Below are 13206 nucleotides of genomic sequence, written 5' to 3'. Positions count from 1 at the left end.
TCTCTACTAAAAATACAAAAATTAGCTGAATGTGGTGATGCATGCCTGTAATCCCAGCTACTCGAGAAGTTGAGGCAGGAGAATCGCTTGAACCCAGGAGATGGACTTTGCATTAAGACAAGATATTGCCACTGCACTCCAGCCTCGATGACAGGGTGAAACTCCGTCTCAAAAAAATAAATAAAAAATAAAACAACATAACAATAATTCTAAATCAAACTCTTAAATAGTTCTTTCCACATACCAGATACTATTTCAAGGATTTTCATATAGTAACTCATTTATTCTTTATTATTATTATCATTGCCTCTATTTTACAGATAAAGAAACTAAGGCCCAGGGAAGTTAAGTGACTTGCCCAGGGTCGCACAGCTAGCAAGTGAAAGAACCTGGATTCCATGGTGGGTGATCAAGAACCAGACTGACCTCTTAACCATACAAGGTAGGAAGTTCATCTGGATTTATGATTCTGGTCCTGCTGAGGTCCAATTGCTGGACAGATGATATGAGGGGCCCACTGGAGGTTGAGGCTTAAGGATACAGATCAAGCCTGGACCTTACAGCCCTAGACTTACAAGAGGAAGAGTCAGTGACCAATGCCAAGAGGCAGAGAAGGCAGTGGTTAGTAACACGGACTGAACTGGATGCCAGGGCTTGGATTCTAGTTTTGCCACCCAGCAGTCATGAAACCTTGGGCAAATTATTTCATCCCCTTCTGCCTCAATTTCCTCCTGTATAAAATGGGGATATACTACTCCCTATCTCGTAGTGTTGCTGCAATGATTATATGAGTCTATTTTCATAAAGCATTGAGTAGAGAACCTGGCATAAAGTGAATGCTAAATAAAATGAATCCATTAGAAATAAGAGCTGCAACTTTTTGTGTCTTAGCGGGAAGTTGGGGAAGCAGTGACCCAATTGGGGATTTCCGTGCTTGTTTTGCCTTTAACAAAGGAAACCAAATCCTTGGCTGAAAACAAAACAAAACTGGTGGCCGGTGTCACACTGAAACTGACACATACGCCTTGAGCCACTCGCCTACGGGAGCCCACCACCAGTTCTTGCCTCTCTTCTCTCCCCTTCTCATCCACATGTCGGGCAGGAGGGAGGGGCTGCAGGTCCGCATGCCTTGAGCTGCCTACGCGGTGATATTTAATTAATCTATTCATTTGATCCTTAGATTTGCTTAGTGGCTCCCTTTCCTTGACACTCCCTGGGGTTTGAATACAGTAACATTCAGCCCTAATTAAAATTGTTGAAACAGCAGCCGTCTCCATTAATAAAACATCAGAATGAGACTGGATTTTTTTTTTTAACAGGCTTTTCTTAAAAACTCTGAGAAAGTGGACAGAGTGAGCCCAGGTAGGAAAGGAGAAAGTTAACAAACTCCTTCTTTTTGTTGGCAAGTGTTTGAGGGTGGCATTTCTAATTCTCTCTACTGGTCTGGGGATGGAAGCCAGTTCTTTATAGCGAAAAGAACCCTACAGTCTACATGCGGAGACCTTCCGTCGCAAACTTGCTGTGTGAGGCCCCCTCTTTTGGGTCTCAGTTTTAACATGGGGGTGCCAGACCAGCTTTAATGTTCTGTGGTCTGAAAACATCAAGTCGTCCAGTCCTTGAATTGGGCCAAATTGGGGAATTCTTGAGCCTGTGTCACTGTCCTAAGAAAATGACCACAGGCAGTTTCTTCCACTCAAGTTCCTTGGCTTTGGGTCATGTAAGCTGCCCTCTGACCACAAGAGTCTGGACCAGAGATCAGGTCCCAGGCAGCCATCCAAGTTCAACTAAGGGGGCCAATGAGGAGTCTTGGCTCAAGAATTCTCCATGGTGGACTGGAGAATTCTCCAGCCAACCCAATCAGATCCTGTCTCCTGGGGGAGTTTTACATGTGCTTCTCCCCAAGCAGAGGGGAGGAGAAGCAGCAATAGTCCAGCCATGGCTGCCTGTGGGCATGAAAGCCACGCAAACCTGGGTTTCAAATCCTGCTGGTACCTCCTTGCCATGTACCAACTACATGACTTTGGACATGCTGTGTACCCTCTCTGTGTCTCAATTTGCTTATACATAAATAAGTTAGTAAGTCCTTTCTTCATAGAGTCATTTTGAGGATTAATGCCTGATGCATACGCCCCTGTTTTAGGTAGCTGTGATTACTATTAAAAGCAGTGGATGAAGAAACAGGAGACAGAAACAGTACACAGAAGCAGAAGAGAAACAGAAAAGAAAATAAAAGATAAATAAAAAGAATTGTTGTCTCTGGGTGAAGCACCCTTCCCAGCTCTCAGTCCATGTGCTTTCATGAGGCCCCACCTCCTTTTCCAGCCATAGTGCATGTGACATAGATCCAAGCCAATCAGAGCCAGTCACCCCTTTTTCTAGCCACAGGCCCAAGTGAATCAGAGCATCACATTCTCCCAGCCATTGTGATAGGTCCAGAGGTGGACACATGACCAAAGTCAGCCTACCCATACTGCCTGGGTTTCACCCTCCAATACCCAGGATTGCTTACTCTCCAGTGTCTATGAGAAATCAAGTCCCATCCACCCTTTTGTGATTTTTGAGAACTCTTGGAAATTTGCCACTGGATCTTGGGAAGGAGTCACATCACAAAGCAAATAGCTTTCCACCATATTGCTATCTCCATGCTATCACTTACTGTCTTTCCCGCCTGTTCTCCCCTCCTCCCCAGAACAACCCTGGAAATCCACCCAGGTGTTTCCAAGAATAATCTTCAGCTTCAACACCAACCAAAAGATTTCCCGACAAAGGGAGCTTTCTCTTTGGAAGAGCAATTCTGATTGAACTGAATGTCCTCTGTATAAGGGCATAAGTCAAGTGCAAGGTAAGCCCTGCATCAGCAAAGATCATTATCATTACAGGTGTTCCTGAGCAAGAGGGCGGTAAGATCAATATGCACATTGCCCGTCCCCCTCATTTTCCTGAGACTTTGTTTCCACCCTGGGGTCAACATCCCAAGCAGAGGAAGCAAAAGACTTTCCATCCTTGTTCCTGGAATTGAAGAGATTGCGATGCCCAGCTGCCTTATTAAACTTAGGGTTTTACATCTCACTGCCACTAGAATCACCAAGGTTAAACATTCTGGGTAAGAACTGGGATTAATAACATAGCAATGGCCTCACACTGGCCGTGGATTCCCCCTGCTAGTTAATAGAATGATTCATTTGAATTGCTTCCCCCTTCATTGTGGCATGGGGCCTGGCTCTCCCCCTGCCAGCCTTTCCCTTTCTAGGAAAAGACAAGCAAAGCTTATTGAATTCTAATACATCATCATGGCAGCAGGCATCAATAGAGGGAGACAGATGTGAGAACAGAACACCAAGCCCCATATCCATCCCCTTGCAGTTTCCCCACCCCTTCCTCTTCTTCTCGGCAAGTCTACTCAGCACCCCTAGGGAAGCTGAGAGTTCATTATGAACAGCTGCCAAGAGTCAATAAATACATGGCTGAGATTTCAGTCACCTACTGTGGCTGTCCTCACCACCGACTAAGTAATTGCATGGCCCCAGAATGGGTAGGGGAGGCTTGTGGGGTAGGAACGAGTGGCAAGGAGTTCAAAAGAGCTCTGCAGCCAGAATGATCTTTTTATAAAGCAAATTTGATCATATCAAACACCTTCACCTCACTTAAAACTCTTCAATGGCTCCCCATTGCTTCTAGGATAAAGACCAAAACATTTAATATGGCTTGCAAGATTCTGCAGGGCCTGGCCCCAGCCCACTCATCTGATCTCATATCCGAACATGACCCTCACACACACAAACATGTTTTCAACTACTCTAGCCACACTGATAATCTTCTAGTTGCTAGTGGACCTCCAGAACTCAGATCAAATATCACCTTCTCAATCCAGAACAAATCCTACTATAATCTAATCTTGTAGCACAATTGTTCTTCTTGGCATTTGTCCTAGCCTGCAGGTTTATATTTGTATAAATTTTGTGTGTGTGTGTGTGTGTAATTATTGGAATGATGCTCTCTCCACTGACTGTCAGATAACTCTACATTTTGCTTTCCAAGTATCTCCAGTTTCTAGCACAATGCCTGGCACAGAACAGGAAATCAGTGTATTTTTGCCAAATGAATGTATGAATCAATGAGTTATAAAGTGGGGCATATCCCAGAGCTGGAAGCACTTTAGTGATATTAAACCATAGAAGATGTGCAGTAGGATGGGAAAAGAGGCAAGAGAGGTAGACAGAACAGACCACAGAACAATCATTATTCATTCAGCACCTGCTGTATGCCAGGCACTGTTCTAGGCATTAGGAATACAGCAGTGAATAAAGCAGACAACATGCTTTGCTTTTATGGAGCTTACATCTGAGGCTCTTCCCCTCTGATGTTGCAGTATGCCTACAGAGGAATATTCCCCTTGGAATATCTACAGTTGTCATGTTATTCTAAATTGCAGCAAAAATAAATTGCAAACATAACTAGGTGTAAGGGGTCTCTCATGGGCAGCATTCAAGCTGGGCCTTCACCCATGGGAAGGCCAAAGTAAACACTTCAACAGACCCCCAAAATAAATTCACTCCACATCCTATTGATAAAAAGTGGATAGTTTCCACCAGATTCAGTGACAGGATAGAAAGAAGGATTAAGTTGCATACCATACAATGAAACGTCCTCGATTTGCTCCATTAAACACCTCTGCCCCTTTTCTCCAGTTCCTCATTCCTACCAGCCCTTTTATCTATCTTCCATCTCTCTTACACTGCCTCTGAAAATTCTTTCTCTCCTAAACAATTCAGTATTCATCTTTAGCTTGTAAATTTGCCTAACAGTGACCATCAAACATTTCTCAAACATGCCCCTTGAGGGCCTTAGCTTCTGCTGCCATATAAACATGGATCAAATTTGGAGGACTTTTTATGACGGGTTTGAATTTACCAGTGTGCCATGGCCCACTGTGTGGGAGTTTCTGTTACATGGTGCCATGTCTTTCACACTAAGGATTTTGGCCTTTTCCCTAAAGGCCATGTGAAACACAAGAGGTTTTCAGCACAGGAATGACCCCTGGGCAGATTCTCCCCCACTGCACCTGAGATTTTGCCTCTGCTTCCAGGAAGAATCTAAATGAAGCTGTGGGTGTCCTTCTAGCATTAATTAAAGCTTTGCTCTGGGCCCAGCTGCAGAGAAGACCATGGGGTGCAACACAGAGGGGGAGCAGCTATAGCTTCAAGGAATCTGCAGGCAGCTCTAAACATGTGAGACCTCTCCCCATCCCCTCTGCTCTAGAAGCAGAGCCAAGGTCCCCTTAGGGAGAAGGCATCTCTAAAGCTAAAACTCAAATATCTGCTTCCCACAGGAAAGAGAAATGGTTGTGTCCTGGGGGAAAGTCCATAAAGTGCAATTTCCCTTAAGATTCCTTTTCTGTGATCTCCTCTCAGTCCTGATGATGCCTAAAGTGAGCTCAGTGTGTAGAGGACTCTCTTCGCATTAGAGGCATGGACTTGTGGAGTATGAAAACCCTGCCTCCCATCTCTCTGATCCAACTTCCCAAGGCCAGGACCAGAGCATCCATTGAGTTGTCTAGTAATAATCATAATTATAAAAATAATTGCAGCTATCATTTACTGAGAACTTACCAAGGCAATCACTTAATGGACACTATTTCAATTAAGCCTCACAGTAATCTGGTGAAATGGAGATTACTATCACCATTTGACAGATGAGGAAGCCAAGGCTTAGATCTGCTTTCAAGTCTGAGACTACTTACCATTTATAAGCCATGGGAGGTTGAGTAAGTTACTTTACTTAACCATCCTGCTTTATTAGCTTTTATTGAATGAAAATGTGTGCAAAGTCTTCCTCTGAGATGCGTACCCAATTTTTATCCCCACATCTCCTAATCAACCTCAGAAGGACTCTTAGGTTACTCTTGGAATGGGAAGCAGCTGTGGTCTGAGCCTTTAGGAATCTTGGGAGTGCGAGAAGCATTGTCCCGCTCTGGAAGTGATGAAGGCTTGAAATTTAGGCAACTACACTAGGTCCTGCAGAGACCTCTCTGTTCATGCCTGGCTGCAGGGAATTCAAATCTTCATCAGATGAAAACTTTCATGAAACCTCAAGTGAACATCCTAAAAGGCAAACTGACCCCATCTCTCATCCTGTTAAAAGCCACCACTAACTTTCTTTAGACTCTAGAACTCAGTAGTAGCCAGAAATAAAAATGAAACACAGCAAACTTTAGCAGGAGGAAGAGATAAGGGCAGAGAGAATTTATGATAGCTTATGGGAGTTAGTAAGGACTCCTGGTAGCATGCAGAAAAAAAGAAATAGAACTCCATGAGCCTCATCCCAAAAGGGCAGAATTTAGTGAGCCACTTCGGGAACCTGCAGAGAGAGTGAGGTACAATTTACTTCAGGAACCACTGGAACCAGGAGCTCAAAAGCTGTCGGGTGCCTCTAGCTCCCATGTCTCTTCATTTCTCCTTCCCACTGAGTGTTGCCCTCATCTTCCCCATTCCCATTGGCCTTCACTCAGTGGGAGAATGGCTGTAGTAGCTCCAGCTATACCACTTTTATGGAGTGAGTGACCAAGAGAGGAGCGGTGAGCTCTCTTACTTTAGATTTTAGATTAAGTTCAGGAATTGTAGAAAGAGATAAACAGATGGTGTTTAACAAAACAAAACAAAAAAAAAAACACCTGTAGAAATCAGGATGGATATAGATCCCTGTGATGTAACAGAGTCCAAATATATAGTGGCTTAAATAAGTTAGCTATGTCTCACCCATGTAATAGTTCAGATGTAAGCAGGTGAGGGCTGGCGAGGGGAGTCCCTTTTGCCCAGGACCCAGGATCCTTCCATCTTCTTGCTCTGCTATGCCTAGAGATTGTTCTCACCTGAGTGGCCTAAGAAATACTAACACATCTGCCATGTAGCCCACGGGAAGAGGGAAAGGTGAATGAAGGAAGCAATACTTCACTTTAAGAGCACAACTCAGGAGTCATACACATCAATGCCACTCATGAATTCATCCTCATGGCCACACATAACTGCAAGGGAAGCTGGAAAATGTAGTCTTTCATCTGGGCATCCATGTACCCCACTGAAGACTGGAGGTTCAACTACTACGATAGGAAGAGGAGTGTATATCTGGGATTAGTGGAATATCTATCACGGCCACCTAAGGAGAAGAAAGCTGCGGAAACAAATAACAACAACAAAACAGAATACTGTCTAGAACTCAGGACATATTCCATCTCTCCATCACCCCTTTCTGTTTCTCTTGGATGTCTACTTCATTATTGTTTTTCTTCCCAGTGTTCTGTGCCCCTTCGTGCCCAGGGCAGGTCAACTATGTCCATCTCACCATTTCTAGGCTTATACATACAGTCTGAAGTAAAACAAGACCAGTTATCCCGCCAACACAAATGGAACTTGGTGTGAGCCTTCCCTGCCAAGTTAAGTGGATTTATGATTTAACTCTCATCAAGAAAGGGGCAAATGAGAACATAATAGGGCCAGGATATTAACTTACAAGAAATAAATGCAAAGTCATCTTACTAAAAGGAATATTAAATTCTCATGCAGATCAGAAGGATAAGTGCGTGGCAGGGATGTGTTTTGGAAATTAATTAATTCTTGGGGTGATGGGATGAGATCAGTTTCATTTTGAATACTCTGGGGAACAACCAGCCACAGAAATGCCGAGAAGAAGGAGAAGCTTCAATCTATCCACAGGACAAAAGCAGTTCCCACAGCTTGGCCAGCTTGTCCTGAGTTGGAACTGCTCTCAACAGGCATCGGTAACCAAGGGGCAAGAGAAGAGTTCTTGACTGTCAGATCCTGAGGTTGGCAAATCTGCCAGATACCAGAAAGGACTGGTGGGTATGGAGACTTTACAATTTTGTTGGAGTGGGATATGGATGCCTAAATGGGTGGGAAGGTGGGAGAGCAAGAGTACTCTGAAGGGAGGAGTAGAATGGAGAGGGCTTGGGAAAGGTAAGAGAAAACGGAGAACATTAGGCAAGGAGAAAGCATCCACATGGGACATGACCAAACTAAGGTCCAGCTGTCCGCAACACTGTATAGTTCAGTACTTAACACCTAAACCTTGAATTTTTTTTTTTTTTTGGAGCGATGGAGTCTTGCCATGTCACCCAGGCTGGCCTCCAACTCCTGGACTCAAGCGATTCTCCCACCTCGGCCTCCCAAAATGCTGGGATTATAGGTGTGAGCCACCACACCTGGTTTAACCCTGAACATAGAATTGCTCAAACATTTCTCAGAGTCCAGTGTGCATGTATTAGTTTGAGAGCAGCAGGCAAGTTGTACCCAGACTAGGGAGGAAAGCAGCCCCCACCTCCCACCACCAGGTGCCTGAACATTATCATTGTGAATGTGAGGTGGCAGGAGGGGCTGTCCTTTGGGGGCTGCTGAGCAGAGACACAAGCAAGATGGCCACATGGTTAAGATGTTAGCCAGAGACCCACTGTATTAGTTTGCTAGGGCTGTCATACAAACTACTGAAACTAGGAAGCTTAAGCAACAGAAATTTATTTTCTCACAAAAAAGAGGTCTAAGGTCAAGGTGTCTGCTGGGTTGGTTTCTTCTAGGACCTTCCTCTTCGGCTTGTAAGTGACTACCTTCTCGCTGTGTCTTCACAAGGTCTTCCCTTTGCATGCATCTGTGTCGTAGTCTCTTCTTAGCAGGACATCAGGCAAATTGAGTAAGGACCCACTCTAATGATCCAGCTTAATTTAATTACTGCCTTAAAGACAGACCCCATCTCCAAAGATGTCCTGAGGTTAGGACTAGGGAATAAGATTTCAAAATCTGAGTTTTGCAGAGATACAGTTTGGCCTATAACACTCACAATAAGAAGCCTAAAAGGGAGTTTACCAAGTGATTTCACATGTCAAGTCTTAGCCACAAGAAGAGAATGTCTTGACTCTTCCTCAGTTCCAATTACAAGTCATGGGGAGAAGACTTGAGGTTGGTCCAATTTGGGGCATATGTTTATCCCTGGTCCTACCAGCCATGCTCAAGGGATGTGGACTCACCTGCAACAAAGACGGCTGCCCAGGCTCTGCCCAGGGATGGTAGTGACTGGTTACCAGTCTGGGTAGACATTCCATCTCACCTAACAGAATAAACTCAAACCCTTCAGTAGGACATACAGAAACTCTCACACCCTGTCCCCTCAATACCCACCCCTCAGCCATATCCCCTGCCACCCTGCACAAATTCTACCCTGCATTCATGCTATGCAAACCTCACTTCACTGTTTCTCATCTTCAGCCTTTGTGCAAGCTTTCTTTCTCCAACTAGAAAGCCTCTCCTGTCCACCCACTCGTCTGCCTGAAAAGTCCCCCTTATATTTACATTTCAAAGCTCACCTGGAGCATTTCCTTTGGAAAATTCTTCCTGAGCTCCTGCAGAGACAGTCTCCCTCCTCTTGCCCTGTATGGACCACTCAGAACACTCTGTCACAAGTTTTGTTAGATGGTCTTTTTCTTGAAGTTGGCTGTGGGTTCCAGGAAAGCTTCCAGAACAAACTTATCTACTACAAAGCCTAGCACAGTGCTTGCATGGTACAAAACAAATATTGTGTGACTATTACAAAAGAATGAGGGAATATTATTATCAACTGGGCACAAATTATTATCAACCAGGCACTTGGATTTATAAGTAAAACACAAGTCCCTGCCTTTTAAGAACTTCTGTGGGACTGGAGAAGACATAAATATGAATAATGACCATAAAAATAAGAAATAAACTAAGAACTAAGGAAGCACAGAGGGAGTTGCCATTTAAACTGGGAAAATTGTGGAAGATTTCTGGGATGAGGTGACTTTGAGTGTAGTCACAAAAGATGTGTAGGAGTTTGTCAAGGGGTGATAGTGGGGTGGAGGAATTGGAAAGAGGTGGCCATATTGAAGAAAGAACATGAACAAGGCATGGAAAAAGGATCATGCTAGGCTTGTGGATAGAACGTGGAGTGGTTATGGTGACACCAAGGCCAAGGACTCCAGGTGGGGGCAGCATCATCTATTCCATACCTGGAACCCAATTGCTTTGCGGTTGTTACTGACGGAGCTACCAACTTCTCCAGTCATCCAACAACCATTCAGAGTCTCTCTGTCCCTCCATGGACTTTCTTAGGAAAGAAAGAAAGACACTGGGTTGTGAGCAGTCTCAGAGCTAAAGAAGTCAAGCCTTCTGCATTTGGGGCTTACACTGTCCTCCTACTGTTTCCCCTAAATGACAAAGAGGAAGGGTGGCCCATCTGAGCCTGAGATGAGAAACTCGCCTCCCACTCTGCACTTTTTGTAAACCTCTAATTTTGTGTGGCAAGTCACTTCACCTCTCTGAGCCCCAGTTACTTATCTGAGAAAAGGCATTCCTGACCCTACAGGGTTCTTATGAGGACTAAAGCTAACTCGGGTCAAATGTACAATGCATGAGTGACATCTAACAGTAGCTCAGTTAATAGTGGCCATTACAATTACTTTTTAAAAATAAAAACATGCATGTCTTACCTCCCCTGTTGTAGAACTATAAATTCTTGGAGAATTTTCATGCCCCTTACTGTCCAGCATATACTGATGCTCAATAAATACATGTTGTATTCACGACTGCCTAGAATCCTGGAATTTTCAGATGGGCAGATATTTAAGAAATCAGCTAATCCAACCTCTCATTTTACACTTAGTAGAAATAGGCTCAGAGATCAAATGAGTACTTCAGAGCCTGTGTTTTCATTTTGACTCTACCGTGTGTAATTTTAGCTGTAACATAGCCTTTCTTGCCAAGTTCCCTTACCTATAAAATGTGGTAATCTTAGTAACGATTTTATTGGATTCTCATAGGGATTAAATGAGCAAATACATATGAAGCATTAAGACCAGTGTCTGGCACATAAAAACCATTAATAACCTGTTATCATCATGATGGAGACTGAACCAAGACCACGCAACCACTTAGTAGCAGGACTGAAGCTAGCACCCCACTGTTTCTGATGAGATCAGACGTTCCTCATTTTAGCTTCTAGGGTACAGAATTTACATGGTGTTGCCACATCTTGACAAGGTATAGGCTAATCTTAATCCCTGGAGAGGACTTCCCAGCCAATCTCTTCATTGGCCAAACCCAGGTCTTGGCTAGCTTAGGGTCTCACCATCTCTGAGCCCCTTCCCTCCTTGCAAACATGCTGAACTACTTCTTCTTCTATTATGTATACCAATGGCTCTCAACCAGGGCAGATACTTCCCCTAAGAGAATTTTGGGGATATCTGAAGACATTTTTAGTTGTAGCAATTGAGATGAAGGGGATGCTACTAGCATCTGGTGGGTAGAGGCCAAGGATGTTGCTAAATGTCTTACAATACACAGGACAGCTCCGTACAACAAAGAATTATCCAGTCCAGGATGTCACTGTGCTAAAAGACCCTGATGTAGATGTATGTGCATTAAGATGCAAATGTGATCTGTTTCACATATGTTCTATAGCTACATAATCAGCATATTGTAGAGAAAACAGTAGCTTTGGCATTAAAGAGACCAATGTTCAAATTCTGGCTCTGCCACTTACTAGCTGTGTGACCTTGGACATGGTACTTCTCTAGTGCCAACTAGTAGGTGCCTAAGAAATAATAGGCAGATAGTTGGTGAGTGTGAATTATAATTCACCCCATTTCTGTAAGGTGGGTAAATGTGGATACTTGAAAATGTTGGTCGGGAATGAGCTGGAAGTTGGCTGACAAAAGACAGATGAATGGATATTGATGGGTGGTTTAGGGCCAAATAAGGCACCAAGACAAGAGACGGGAACCTGGCCAAGATGAATGGGAAGTAATGGAGGCAGAGGTCATGGAGAAAATAACCCACACAGATATAGAAAATTATAATTCATTTATTTAAAAATGTTATAGGCCAGGCTTTATGTGAGCCATTATATGGACATCATTCATTAATTCATTCAGTAAAAATTAGTAAGCATCTACTATGTACTGAAGCACCATGATAGACACTACACTCACTTCATTGATTTGTTCAGGTCTTTATTCTGGTTATTCATTGAACACCTACTCTGAACCAGATACTGTGGTGCCATTTGACATGCATCACCCCCTCCCCTACTCATTCATTCATCCACTCAGTCACTAATTCATTATTTAATTAATTCATTAGGCAATTGTTTGTAAGAACCTCTGCTGTGCCAGACATTAGGTTAACTACTGACAAAAGAGTAAAAGCTCTAGAAAGGGAAGAGATCAGTAACTGATGGATGTTCATCTAGAATGGGAAACAGGGGAAGCAAATATTCTAGGTTTTACGAGATCAAGGTACAATTTGCTATTGGTCAAGGCTTTGTGGAGAGATCCTTCCTGTAGGAAATAGCTAAAGTAACAAAACAAAAACAAAAACAAAAAACCAAAAAAAAACCTTTATGGAGAGAAGATTCTGTAGGAAAGAACTAAACTTCTCCAAGAGCCATAGGTTATGAGTGATGTAGACTGAATGATTGGTTTGAATTAGAATGCACAGATGATTGTCAAGGGTTTGGTTGCAGAGAACAGAATCCACTTCAGCCAGTCAAGGCGCAGATTTCTGTGTTTTGTGTACTGCTTTTCACATTGATGGATTTTAGAATCATTGAGATAATAGAAGAAACAGCTTCTAGATTGAGCTTCTAGTAGTGAATCCCAAATCAACACAACAAGACTGAACCCCAAAAGAATTTCTGTTCCCAAACATAACAAAGAAGCTGCCAGCCAAGCTAAGAATCTGCTAACTATAAGTCCAAGTTGCCTCTGATATGGGCTGCACCAGCAAAAAGGGTGCTTCTCTCCTTACTTAACTCAGTGCCAAATCTGAGTGTCAGGTGCATCTGGTAGTCTGAAACCCTCTTTGAGTGATGTAGTTTACATCTTTCTAGGGAGAACAGCATTTTAGAAGGAAGCTGGAATGAAGATGGATTAAGTCAATCCGTACTTTTCAGATGACATTAAGTTGTATATCTGTGACAAACTGGATTCTGTAACTAAATCCAATCCTGTAAGCTATCATCAGAATATGCAGTTCTACAGGTGGTATAAACTTTTCCTTTAAAAGGCTGGCTGAGTATTCAGTATGCTAATGACCCATTCATTCTGGAGTCCAACTAAATCATACTTTCTGTTACTGGCGACCAGCATTTTGGGTGTTTTTGTTTTTGTTTTTAGACAGAGTCTCG

General features: G+C 43.3%; 1 long non-coding RNA gene across 1 annotated transcript in view; it reads left to right on the top strand.

The window, feature by feature from the left end:
• Positions 1 to 6643, top strand: part of LOC107968726 (uncharacterized) — a 44229-nt gene extending 37586 nt beyond the window's left edge. The window contains exons 3-4 of the long non-coding RNA XR_001710119.3: positions 321 to 442; positions 2690 to 6643. This is a non-coding gene — a long non-coding RNA (uncharacterized LOC107968726). The remainder of the gene's footprint in view (positions 1 to 320; positions 443 to 2689) is intronic.
• Positions 6644 to 13206: the final 6563 nt, after the last annotated feature.

Source organism: Pan troglodytes, chromosome 18 (assembly GCF_028858775.2).
Source record: "Pan troglodytes isolate AG18354 chromosome 18, NHGRI_mPanTro3-v2.0_pri, whole genome shotgun sequence".
NCBI classification, from domain to species: domain Eukaryota; kingdom Metazoa; phylum Chordata; class Mammalia; order Primates; family Hominidae; genus Pan; species Pan troglodytes.
This window is presented reverse-complemented; position numbering and strand designations above follow the sequence as displayed.